We start from the raw sequence: 14,069 nt of genomic DNA, 5'->3' as shown, positions 1-14,069 counted from the left end.
CTGGACTTTGTCTTTATGTGGCATGTCATTTTTTACTTGCATTAAGGGCAACTTCAACAAGATGAGTGTTTTCCGTGGAAGGAATTTGTGCAGCCAGCAAAGACATGTTTTCTTACTGGGGTATTGCATTTTTACTGAGGTTAACGTCAAATCCAACATGGGGGACATTTCTGCAACCAGCAAGGACATGTATTCTTACTGTGGCATGGCATTTTTTACTGATATCAAGGGCAAAGCTAACATGCATAGTGTTCTAATGTGTGTGTGTGTGTGTGTGTGTGGGAGGAGGCGGGGAAAGGGGGGTACTATTGTGCAGCCAGCAAAGAAATGTTTATTTATTGTGCCATGGCATTTTTACACACATTAAGGGCAAAGCCAAACATGGCACATGTTTTCTTATAGTATCATTACTGGCATTGTGGACAAAGCATGTGCATGTTGGTATGTGGTAATACTGGCCTATAATGGTGCAGCTGCAATGGGCATGCATGGCCACAGTTAGCATGAGGATGTTGGTATGTGGTAATACTGGCCTATAATGGTGCAGCTGCAATGGGCATGCATGGCCACAGTTAGCAGGAGGATGTTGGTATGTGGTAATACTGGCCTATAATGGTGCAGCTGCAATGGGCATGCATGGCCACAGTTAGCATGAGGATGTTGGTATGTGGTAATACTGGCCTATAATGGTGCAGCTGCAATGGGCATGCATGGCCACAGTTAGCATGAGGATGTTGGTATGTGGTAATACTGGCCTATAATGGTGCAGCTGCAATAGGCATGCATGGCCACAGTTAGCAGGAGGATGTTGGTATGTGGTAATACTGGCCTATAATGGTGCAGCTGCAATGGGCATGCATGGCCACAGTTAGCAGGAGGATGTTGGTATGTGGTAATACTGGCCTATAATGGTGCAGCTGCAATGGGCATGCATGGCCACAGTTAGCAGGAGGATGTTGGTATGTGGTAATACTGGCCTATAATGGTGCAGCTGCAATGGGCATGCATGGCCACAGTTAGCAGGAGGATGTTGGTATGTGGTAATACTGGCCTATAATGGTGCAGCTGCAATGGGCATGCATGGCCACAGTTAGCAGGAGGATGTTGGTATGTGGTAATACTGGCCTATAATGGTGCAGCTGCAATGGGCATGCATGGCCACAGTTAGCAGGAGGATGTTGGTATGTGGTAATACTGGCCTATAATGGTGCAGCTGCAATGGGCATGCATGGCCACAGTTAGCATGAGGATGTTGGTATGTGGTAATACTGGCCTATAATGGTGCAGCTGCAATGGGCATGCATGGCCACAGTTAGCATGAGGATGTTGGTATGTGGTAATACTGGCCTATAATGGTGCAGCTGCAATGGGCATGCATGGCCACAGTTAGCATGAGGATGTTGGTATGTGGTAATACTGGCCTATAATGGTGCAGCTGCAATGGGCATGCATGGCCACAGTTAGCATGAGGATGTTGGTATGTGGTAATACTGGCCTATAATGGTGCAGCTGCAATGGGCATGCATGGCCACAGTTAGCAGGAGGATGTTGGTATGTGGTAATACTGGCCTATAATGGTGCAGCTGCAATGGGCATGCATGGCCACAGTTAGCATGAGGATGTTGGTATGTGGTAATACTGGCCTATAATGGTGCAGCTGCAATGGGCATGCATGGCCACAGTTAGCAGGAGGATGTTGGTATGTGGTAATACTGGCCTATAATGGTGCAGCTGCAATGGGCATGCATGGCCACAGTTAGCATGAGGATGTTGGTATGTGGTAATACTGGCCTATAATGGTGCAGCTGCAATGGGCATGCATGGCCACAGTTAGCATGAGGATGTTGGTATGTGGTAATACTGGCCTATAATGGTGCAGCTGCAATGGGCATGTATGGCCACAGTTAGCAGGAGGATGTTGGTATGTGGTAATACTGGCCTATAATGGTGCAGCTGCAATGGGCATGCATGGCCACAGTTAGCAGGAGGATGTTGGTATGTGGTAATACTGGCCTATAATGGTGCAGCTGCAATGGGCATGCATGGCCACAGTTAGCAGGAGGATGTTGGTATGTGGTAATACTGGCCTATAATGGTGCAGCTCCAATGGGCATGCATGGCCACAGTTAGCAGGAGGATGTTGGTATGTGGTAATACTGGCCTATAATGGTGCAGCTGCAATGGGCATGCATGGCCACAGTTAGCATGAGGATGTTATTTTACATTGTCAGAAGTTGGCACATAGTGGGCAAAGGAATAATTAAAATGCATCAAATGGATTTTTTCATGTCTTACCCTACAAGATTGAGACTTTTAATACATTTTCTTTCAGAAAGTGTGCTGTAAGGTGCACCATTTTAGCCCATTACTTAAATATATTCCCCTAGTGCCTGTGGTTGGTTTGGGGTCCCACGCTAATCTTGGTCGCTCCCATATATAGATCCAAAGTGTTTACACCCCTCTAAATAAATTATTCAGTAGCCACAACTGGGTATGTGCTGTCTGTTGTGCAGGTACCAGGTACTTTTGAGTATTGGCCATAACTCAGGATGTTGGTTGGTAAGCTCTATGACGGCTGCAGCTTGAGTGAATACGTTAAGCTTCTATTCCAGCTGAGGAATGTCCTAAGAGCTGTTGTCTGTACTGGCTGCAGAATGGGTCATTACTCTATAGGATGCCTGGGATAAAGCATCCTTCTTCTCTCAGTGGAGCCTGGATGATAAGGCGGTGTGTGGTGCAACCAGCCAGCATGAAGAGTGGTAAGGCCTTGCAATTAATTTCTGTGGTCAATTAGGACTTCCACAAATACCTGGCTCTGTAGATGTCTGTGTCACTGCGTAGTTCCATCTCTTACGGCCAGAGTGTCCTCATCATAGGTGTCAGTGTTGCAGTCAGGTGGGTCGAGCTTGTGTGGGTATTATGCCACAGAAAGTAGCACACATGTCTTATTCTTTGAGCAATAATACAGCTGCTGTGGTCACACTAGAGGAGGCACTTTCTAACACAAGAGGTTTGTGTGCAACAACTGGGTCCCAACAGGTGTCCTCGAGTGAATGGAAGGCTCCTGCGATACATAGCACTCTAGAGAAATGGAATGCACTTCTCCGACGGCCGAGAGCTCCACAACCGACTCCAAACAGCACTCTAATTTCTTTATTACTCTTCTCAGAGTTGCAATGGGATTTAAATGGCTTAAATCATCAGCGTAGCATCAAAACAGCGTGTGATGGAGTGTTCTACTTGAGTGCTCTATCCTTTGGCGTGTGATGGAGTGTTCTACTTGACTGCTCTATCCTTTGGCGTGTGATGGAGTGTTCTACTTGACTACTCTATCCTTTGGCATGTGATGGAGTGTTCTTCTTGACTGCTCTATCCTTTGGTGTGTGATGGAGTGTTCTACTTGACTACTCTATCCTTTGGCATGTGATGGAGTGTTCTACTTGACTGCTCTATCCTTTGGTTTGTGATAGAGTGTTCTACTTGTCTGCTCTATCCTTTGGTGTGTGATGGAGTGTTCTACTTGACTGCTCTATACTTTGGTGTGTGATGAGTGTTCTGCTTGACTGCTCTATCCTATGGTGTGTGATGGAGTGTTTTACTTGACTGCTCTATCCTTTGGTTTGTGATGCAGCGTTTTACTTGACTGCTCTATACTTTGGCGTGTGATGGAGTGGTCTACTTGACTGCTCTATCCTTTGGTGTGTGATGGAGTGTTCTACTTGACTGCTCTATATCCTTTGGTGTGTGATAGGGTGTTCCACTTGACTGCTCTATCCTGTGGTGTGTGATGGAGTGTTCTACTTGACTGCTCTATCCTTTGGTGTGTGATTGCTCTATCCTTTGGTGTGTGAAGGAGTGTTCTAATTGACTGCTCTATCCTTTGGTGTGTGATAGAGTGTTCTACTTGACTGCGCTATCCTTCAGAGTGTGATTGCACTATCCTTTGATTTGCGATGGAGTGTTGTACTTGACTGCTCTATCCTTCGGCTTGTGATGGAGTGTTCTATATGACAGCTCTATCCTTTGGCGTGTGATTGAGTGTTCTATTTGACCGCTCTATCCTTTGACGTGTGATGGAGTTTTATACTTGACTGCTCTATCCTTTGGTGTGTGATGGAGTGTTCTACTTGCCTGCTCTATCCTTTGGCGTGAGATGGAGTGTTCTACTTGACTGCTCTATCCTTTGGCGTGTGATGGAGTGTTCTACTTGACTGCTCTATCCTTTGGCGTGTGATGGAGTGTTCTATTTGGCTGCAGTATCCTCTGAGATCGTATTGTACTTCTTAACACTGCCTGCTTTCTCCGGTGTCTTTCTTGGCTTTCCAGGGTTCCTCATGGACTCTTTCTTTGCTGCCATGCACCCTTAGGTTGTCTAACATGGGTCAAGTGACACACTCTGCATGAACAGTTCTACCTCAGGTTACTTTCCTTTCCCCTGCTGGCAAGACTATAGTCGGCCTGTGGTAACCGTATGGCTGTTCAAGATGCTGCCTCTGGAGAAAAAGGACCTAGGCTTGTATGCCTTCGGTGTGGGCCGCACACCCAAAATCCCACTCAGGGTTTGTCAATTTCTTCCTGTTGCTTGATAAGTTACAAGACAATCTTTGGTAATAATTCCAAAAAATAAAGTCTTTCCTAATGTTCAAAAGTAAGGATTTATTACGTTCAAAAAATTGTGCGTTTTATTGGTTCATTTTCACCAATAAAACTGTTGCTGAATGCTGAGGCAAAATACGAAACCCATTTGGTTAATGCATTTCGGAATCTATCCTTCTTCAGAGCCAGGGTATTACTATACTGCACACATTATCATTTTTATGAGTCACAATAACAACGTTGTATTAGACACATGAACATATTTAGAATTTCGGATCAAAAAGTAGATATTTTTATACAATCTTTACTGGACAGTCCCTTTTATCATTGGGTAACAATTGTATTTTCGTTGTGTTTCAACTAACCAACGATCCATGACCTTGCAGAGATAAGCCTGCCATTCCGTCCACGTTACCAAAATTGGACAAGGAGGTTTATAATTGACCTGTGTTTCCAATCTGTTTGGATCCCTTCTGGTGTACTATGGGTGTAGGGCTGATTGATGGTTTAGAAACCGATATTCATCCCTAGACCACTAGTGCCCCGGAAGTTGATTCATCACAGAAGCCCTATAGGTTCTAGGGCCAATTAACTAAGAAAAGCCTGAAATCAAGTTATGGGCTACAAAATGACAGACAAAGCATTTGAAATCCCCCAGCATGGGTTCCTCTAATCCCTCCTCTGTGCTGATGGTTGCGCGTATACTTGCTTAAGTATTAGCGGTCCAGCACAGGCTGGTGTTAAGTGCTCTGCGAAACTCAGTTTTATAATTAGCTCGGTATGTCATGTGAGGGGTCAGTAATGTGAGGCTCACAACTGTGTTTAGCTTTTCCAAGTTTTCACTTTTTTTTAAAAAAACAAAACAGTACATAAACCCTAACTAAACCCATTCTACCAGGGGATTCCCTACCTAGTCTAGGATCTGAGGGAAAACCTCCCAGCATACACAAAACTAACCCTCACACTAAACATTAAAAGTAACATACACACAACATAAATAAAAGGTTACGAAATGACCAGCGTCTTGGATGACTTCTACTTGTCCTGGGCAGATTTCATTCCCCCCCCCCAGAAATGTCCCAAAGTCAATTTCTTCCACGTAAAAAGAAAGTCTTAAATTAGTTCTTGAAAAGTTCCAAAGAAATAGGTTCACTGAAACAAAAATCCACTGGTAACAGTTCCTTCTTTGCTTGATGAAAAGATTCCCTTTCCAAGTTCCACAAAGTAAACAACATAACCAATGGTATTCCTGGATAACCTCCTTTCAGGAAAGGATGGATAACATTTAAGACAAAAGTACCACTCCTGCTTAACAACAATGGAATACAATTTGTTAGGATCCTTCTCCTTAGAGGTTGGTCTCCCATTAGCAAGTCCCTCAATGTACAGAGTCCATCCTCCCAGTACACTTTGAACAGGCCAGGGGTCTCACCCTTAGCCTGCTTCTCCGCCTGCTTTCACAGACCCGCCAGAGTGGGACACTCTTTCTGGGCTGTGACGAAGTCAGTCTGACCTGGGCCCCCTGCTGATGCAAACTCATCCAGATTGGGAAGGCCCTTCAGATGTGCACTCACCTCAGGTTCTTGTGCTGCGCCTGGCAATTCTGAAGTCACTGAGTCCCCTGCTACCAAAGCAGGATCCTCAGTGCCTACTGGCCTCTCTCCCACAGGAATAGGCAACTCAGCAGTCTGTGGAACTGGACTAAGGGCTACATGCCATGTCGGTCCTTCCAATAAGCCCTCTGGAAGCACTCCAGGCCCTAACAGATGTTTATGAGAGGTAACTTGTTTCTCTCTTGGAAATCCTGGCCTTCCTTCTCTGGTGGAAGTTGTGAGGCAAACTGTACCTTCAGCCAAGGTCCAAATGAGTCCTTTGTCTTACTCCTTTCGAAATCGTCGGATGATCTGCTAAATGAGGGGCTCAGCCCTCTTTTAAAGACAAATGTGCCCCACTGATTGGTGCAGGCTAAGTCTACCTTAATGAACCAATCCTGGGTCCCCACCAACAATCTTCTGATATGCATGAGGTCATAACAAGAGTGATTTGCAACAGGAAAAGTAAGGGGTGACAGCATGTACTGCTAACTCCCACCCATCTTCCTGTCTGTTGTGGATCAAAGGGTCTCTCTGCTTCATTGAGCTCTCTGTGACTCCTGATCACAGTGCAGTTCTCCCTTGAAGTTTATGGTGAGAACAGACTTTCTGTCTCCATCAAACCACATACTTCTTCCCTCTGAAAGGGGGTTCCCTGCAGGGGTTGCCAACTGTAAACCTTTGTCCCAGATACGTCATTCACTGCCATTCATACAAAGGGATGTGAGCTAGCTTCAAGCTGACACATTGCATAGCAATGTGTATGTCTACACACATTCTCAGTTCTGGGTTTAAGGGGTTTCTGCACCCTCTGATGACCACTTCAGTGTCTCGCTACCCACGTTCTCAGTTCTGGGTTTAAGGGGTTTCTGCACCCTCTGATGACCACTTCAGTGTCTCGCTACCCACATTCCCAGTTCTGGGTTTAAGTGGTTTCTGCACCCTCTGATGACCACTTCAGTGTCTTGCTACCCACATTCTCAGTTCTGGTTTAAGGGGTTTCTGCACCCTCTGATGACCACTTCAGTGTCCCGCTAGCCACATTCTCAGTTCTGGGTTTAAGGGGTTCCTGCACCCTCTGATGACCACTTCAGTGTATCTCTACCCACATTCTCAGTTCTGGGTCTAAGGAGTTCCTGCACCCTCTGATGACCACTTCAGTGTCTGGTTACCCACATTCTCAGTTCTGAGTTTAAGGGGTTCCTGCACCCTCTGATGGCCACTTGAGTGTCTCGCTACCCACATTCTTCGTTCTGTGTTTAAGGGGTTTCTGCACCCTCTGATGACCACTTCAGTGTCTCGCTACCCACATTCTCAGTTCTGGGTTTAAGGGTTCCTGCACCCTCTGATGACCACTACAGAGTTTCTCTACCCACATTCTCAGTTCTGGTTTTAAGGGGTTTCTGCACCCTCTGATGACCACTTCAGTGTCTGGCTACCCACAATCTCAGTTCTGGGTTTAAGGGGTTCCTGCACCCTCCAATGACCACTTCAGTGTATGTCTACCCACATTCTCAGTTCTGGGTTTAAGGGGTTTCTGCACCCTCTGATGACCACTTCAGTGTCTCGCTACCCACATTCTCCGTTCTGGGTTTAAAGGGTTTCTGCACCCTCTGATGACCACTTCAGTGTCTCGCTACCCACATTCTCCGCTCTGGGTTTAAGGGGTTCCTCTACCCTCTGATGACCAGTTCAGTGTATCTCTACCCACATTCTCAGTTCTGGGTTTAAGGGGGTTGTGCACCCTCTGATGACCATTTCAGTGTCTCTCTACCCACATTCTCAGTTCTGGTTTTAAGGGGTTTCTGCACCCTCTGATGACTACTTCAGTGTCTTGCTACCCACATTCTCAGTTCTGGGTTTAAGGGGTTCCTGCACCCTCTGATGACCACTTCAGTGTATTGCTACCCACATTCTCGGCTCTGGGTTTAAGGGGGTTCTGCACCCTCTGATGACCACTTCAGTGTCTCGCTACCCACATTCTCAGTTCTGGGTTTAAGGAGTTTTTTGCACCCTCGGATGACCACTTCAGTGTCTCGCAACCCACATTCTCAGTTCTGGCTCTAAGGGGTTTCTGAACCCTCTGATGACCACTTCAGTGTCTTGCTACCCACATTCTCGGTTATGGCTTTAAGGGGTTTCTGCACCCTCTGATGACCACTTCAGTGTCTCACTACCCCCTCTGATGACCATGTCAGTGTCTCGCTACCCACGTTCTCAGTTCTAGGTTTAAGGGGTTTCTGCACCCTCTGATGACCACTTCAGTGTCTCGCTACCCACATTCTCAGTACTGGGTTTAAGGGGTTCCTGCACCCTCTGATGACCACTTCAGTGTATGTCTACCCACATTCTCAGTTCTGGTTTTAAGGGGTTTCTGCACCCTCTGATGACCACTTCAGTGTCTCGTTACCCAGATTCTCTGTTCTGGGTTTAAGGGGTTTCTGCACCCTCTGATGATCACTTCAGTGTCTCGCTACCCACATTCTCCGTTCTGAGTTTAAAGGGTTTCTGCACCCTCTGATGACCACTTCAGTGTCTCGCTACCCACATTCTCCGCTCTGGGTTTAAGGGGTTTCTCTACCCTCTGATGACAAGTTCAGTGTATCTCTACCCACATTCTCAGTTCTAGGTTTAAGGGGTTTCTGCACCCTCTGATGACCACTTCAGTGTCTCGCTACCCACATTCTCAGTACTGGGTTTAAGGGGTTCCTGCACCCTCTGATGACCACTTCAGTGTATGTCTACCCACATTCTCAGTTCTGGTTTTAAGGGGTTTCTGCACCCTCTGATGACCACTTCAGTGTCTCGCTACCCAGATTCTCTGTTCTGGGTTTAAGGGGTTTCTGCACCCTCTGATGATCACTTCAGTGTCTCGCTACCCACATTCTCCGTTCTGAGTTTAAAGGGTTTCTGCACCCTCTGATGACCACTTCAGTGTCTCGCTACCCACATTCTCCGCTCTGGGTTTAAGGGGTTTCTGCACCCTCTGATGACCATTTCCGTGTCTTGCTACCCACATTCTCGGTTCTGGGTTTAAGGGGTTTCTGCATCCTCTGATGACCACTTCAGTGTCTCGCTACGCACATTCTTGCTAATGGGTTTAAGGGGTTCCTGCACCCTCGGATGACCACTTCAGTGTCTCACAACCCACATTCTCAGTTCTGGCTCTAAGGGGTTTCTGAACCCTCTGATGACCACTTCAGTGTCTCGCTACCCACATTCTCGGTTATGGCTCTAAGGGGTTTCTGCACCCTCTGATGACCACTTTCAGTATCTCGCTACCCACATTCTCGGTTATGGCTTTAAGGGGTTTCTGCACCCTCTGCTGACCACTTCAGTGTCTCGCTACCCCCTCTGATGACCACGTCAGTGTCTCGCTACCCACATTCTCAGTTCTCGGTTTAAGGGGTTTCTGCACCCTCTGATGACCACTTCAGTGTCTCGCTACCCACATTCTCAGTTCTGGGTTTAAGGAGTTCCTGCACCCTCTGATGACCACTTCAGCGCCTCGCTACCCACATTCTCAGTTCTGGGTTTAAGGGGTTCCTGCACCCTCTGATGACCACTTCAGTGTCTTGCTACCCACATTGTCAGTTCTGGGTTTAAGGGGTTCCTGCACCCTCTGATGACCACTTCAGTGTCTCGCTACCCACATTCTCAGTTCTGGGTTTAAGGGGTTCCTTCACCCTCTGATGACCACTTGAGTGTCTCGCTACCCACATTCTTGGTTCTAGGTTTAAGGGGTTTCTGCACCCTCTGATGACCACTTCAGTGTCTCGCTACCCACATTCTCAGTTCTGGGTTTAAGGGTTCCTTCACCCTCTGATGACCACTTCAGTGTCTCGCTACCCACATTCTCAGTTCTGGGTATAAGGGGTTCCTGCACCCTCTGATAACCACTGCAGTGTCTCGCTACCCACATTCTCAGTTCTAGGTTTAAGGGGTTTCTGCACCCTCTGATGACCACTTCAGCGCCTCGCTACCCACATTCTCAGTTCTGGGTTTAAGGGGTTCCTGCACCCACTGATGACCACTTCAGTGTCTTGCTACCAACATTGTCAGTTCTGGGTTTAAGGGGTTCCTGCACCCTCTGATGACCACTTCAGTGTCTCGCTACCCACATTCTCGGTTCTGGGTTTAAGGGGTTCCTTCACCCTCTGATGACCACTTGAGTGTCTCGCTACCCACATTCTCAGTTCTGGGTTTAAGGGGTTCCTGCACCCTCTGATGACCACTTCAGTGTCTCGCTACCCACATTCTCGGTTCTGGGTTTAAGGGTTTCTGCACCCTCTGATGACCACTTCAGTGTCTCGCTACCCACATTCTCGGTTCTGGGTTTCAGGGGTTCCTGCGTCCTCTGATGACCACTTCAGTGTCTCGCTACCCACATTCTCTGTTCTGGGTTTAAGGGGTTTATGCACCCTCTGATGACCACTTCAGTGTCTCGCTACCCCCTCTGATGACCACTTCAGTGTCTCGCTACCCACTTTCTCTGTTCTGGGTTTAAGGGGTTTCTGCACCCTCTGATGACCACTTCAGTGTCTATCTCTTCCTTGATTCTCTGTCCTGGGTTTAAGGGGTTCCTGTCATGATGCCTACCTCCAAGGTGCCAGACAAAACCCAGCTACCTCAGAGGCAGACATCATGTCTTCAAGGGAAGTCACAACAGCCTCAAGTAGGGGCTCTTTGGACTCAGTCCTGGCGCCTTTGGCGCCAGGCTCATATCGGGCCACAGTCCTGGCGCCATAGGTGCCAGGCTCATAAAAGGGGACTTTGTGTTAAAGGTGCTTAGTGTTAACTTACCTGATGCAGACCATGCTGCAACATCCAGGCCTTCTGAGGCCTGAATGGGACTACTTTATCTTTGGAACTACTTAACCACACGGGTGTGGTCAGGGGAGGAATACATACCTGAGAGGAAGGATACATACCTGGAACTACTTTGAAGGCTATTTAAGCCACGCCCAAGCAGCAACTCACGCTTTGTGTTGTTCTGCATCTAGCAGCTGGACGCTCACTGTGTTTGCTCCTGCATTCTGTCTTCTGCCACTCCTGCCAGCATCCTGGAACATCTGCAAGGAGAGAAGAGAGGAGAAAAGGGTAAAGAAGAGTCCTTACCTGCTAAATCCGCATTCCGGAGACATCTCGCCGACGGGCCTGAAAAGGAAGACATCCATTTAAAAGCACATCGCATCGATCGCTGCAGCGCCGCATCTCTCTCACCTGTACAAGGTACCACCACGTTCTACGGCGACATCAGGACTCGCAGCCACATCACCGCGCCTAGGGAGAAAAAGACAAGAATAAAGGTGAGAGGGGAAAGAAAACAAGGAAACCTTAATTTCCATTACAAAGCTTACCTGTTGGGTTATTCCAACTTCATTTTGGGTCGGTGCCGCATCCTGGCATTTCCGGACCCCGGCCCCTAAGGGAAAAAAGAGACATCAGCGTTAGTGGGTGCATGAAAAGACGTTACCCAACGCCCATTAAAGTCTTACCTGATTTCTTCTGGATTGATCTTCGTTTCGGGTCGGTGCCGCATCCAGGCATTTCCGGACCCCGGCCCCTATGGGGAAAAAAGACATCAGCGTTATTGGGTGCATGAAAAGACATTACCCAAACGCCCATTAAAGACTTACCTGATTTCTTCTGGATTGAGCTTCGTTTCGGGTCGGTGCCGCATCCAGGCATTTCCAGACCCCAGCCCCTATGGGGAAAAAAGACATCAGCGTTAGTGAGCGCATTGATACAAGGACACTGAGAGAACTCTCATCAAGCTCACCAGAGTCTCATTCTTCGGTTCCACAGCTCTTCTCGTAATAGTTTCCGCACCTGAAAAAGAGACAACGAACAATTATTATTGCGGAAGCATACTCATGAACAGAATCTTTACGGTACTATACCGGGAAAACAAAACCTGAACCCTCTACAATCAAAATCCCAGTGAAGTAACTGGATACAACGCACCCCTGCATGAGAAGCAGGATGGAGAGCTCAACCTTTCAAACCCTAAGGTGAGACTTCACGTGGGGGTCGCAGGAGGGTTTCGTAGAGGGGTGAGAAGGGAGCGGGAGGCTTATACTTTCTCCCGCAGTGTTAATACTCCCTTTTCACATACAGAAAGATATTCCTGCGAGCCAGACAAGCCAGATTCGAAGGTCCGGTCCAGTCCATCTTCCGGGTCCTGCGCTTCACCATAGAAGAAGCAACAACACTCCAAACCAGACCTGTGCCTCCGTGGGAGTCAGGTGAGCGTAACAGAACGCAAAGCCTACCTACAATTTCCCACCCGGGCGCTATGGAAACTTCCGAGACAGACCAGCTGGCTCAGCTTTTGGGGGAATTAAGGGCAGAAGTACACTCCACCCGCCAGGAAACTAATGCTCTCAAAAGAGAATTAATCTTTTCCAAGGAAAGAACTGATGACCTGGCCAAACGATTGTTGCAGGGTCAAGCAGGACAAACTCCTTTACCTAGTTCTGGGGGTAATGCCTCGTCAATGGTTTCGAATAACCCGGTACAAATCAATCTACCTGGAAACATGCCTTTGGCCCCGCCTGAACGTTTTGTGGGGGACCCCAAGAAATATGCTGTTTTTATGAACCAATGTCGCCTACACTTTCTATGCAGACCTGGGGCCTTCCCTAATGATCAAACCAAGGTAGCCTTTGTATTATCTTAACTCAGTGGCTGTGCTGCCGATTGGTCTGTTCCGTTGGTAAGTCAGGATGACCCAATTCTCCAGGATTTTCAAAGCTTCCAGGCGAGCATGGAAAGATTATTCGCTCGACACTCTCAGGGACAGGCTCTTGACAACGAACTTCTATCCTTACGACAAGGTAACCAAGATCTCTTATCTTATATTGCCACATTTAATAGGCTGGTTGTAGAAATGGAGTGGCCCGAAAATAAAAGGATCACACTATTTCATCGAGGCCTGCGCGGAGAACTTAAGGATGTTCTAGCTCAAATAGTAAATCCACCTCAAGCCGGCGCAGAATACATAGATTTAGTGGTCCAACTTGACCACAGACTGCAAACTAGAAAAGCAGATCGGTCCAAGTTCGAAACTCGATTGCTGATCAAAACTCACGCTAACCCTAAGAGTACCGACATTTAAGAACCTATGCAGATCGGCGGTGTTAAAGGACCATTGACGCAGAAGGAACGAGAGAGAATATGGCAAAAGCAACTATGTCTCTATTGCGGGACTTCTGGTCACTTTCTACGAGACTGCCCGGTAAAGCCACCTAAGAAGGTGGTTGGAGCCACGGACAATAATTTAATAGAACCTGATTCGGGAAACGGTCAAGCCCGACAAGCGTAGAGGTTCGCTTGCCGAGCTTGAAAACAGACTCTTTGACCTCGCATTTTGTCATTCCAATGGTGCTCGTGGACCCGAAACAGCCTCAGCGGTTGCATGCTATAAAAGCATACATCGACAGTGGAGCTATTGGAAACTACGTAGATCGTGAATTGGCCTCCAGGATTAATGTTCCTCTCCGTCCGAAAGTCAACAAGGATGTCATTACTACAGTAGATGGAACCAAAATAGCCTCAGGGCCGGTAACACATTCCACTACAGAAATGACACTAGTGGGACAGGATGGACATCGGGAAGCAATTGTGTTCGATGTAATCAAGGCACCAGAATTTCAAGTAATTCTAGGAATCCCTTGGTTAGAAACACATAATCCTCGAATTGACTGGCGAGCAAAGAGAATAACCTTTCCTGATTGTGAACTGACTTGTTATCCAAGAAATCCAGATATGGGTCTGGCCACAGTAACTTCTACCACGATACAACTACCGGTTTAATACCAAGAGTTCCACGACGTTTTTCAAAAAGAACAGGCGAACATGTTACCTCCCCACCGGTCG

The sequence above is a fragment of the Ambystoma mexicanum genome, chromosome 3p (genome assembly GCF_040938575.1).
Source record: "Ambystoma mexicanum isolate Mex_15411 chromosome 3p, UKY_AmexF1_1, whole genome shotgun sequence".
NCBI lineage: Eukaryota > Metazoa > Chordata > Amphibia > Caudata > Ambystomatidae > Ambystoma > Ambystoma mexicanum.
Note: the sequence above shows the minus strand (reverse complement) of the source record.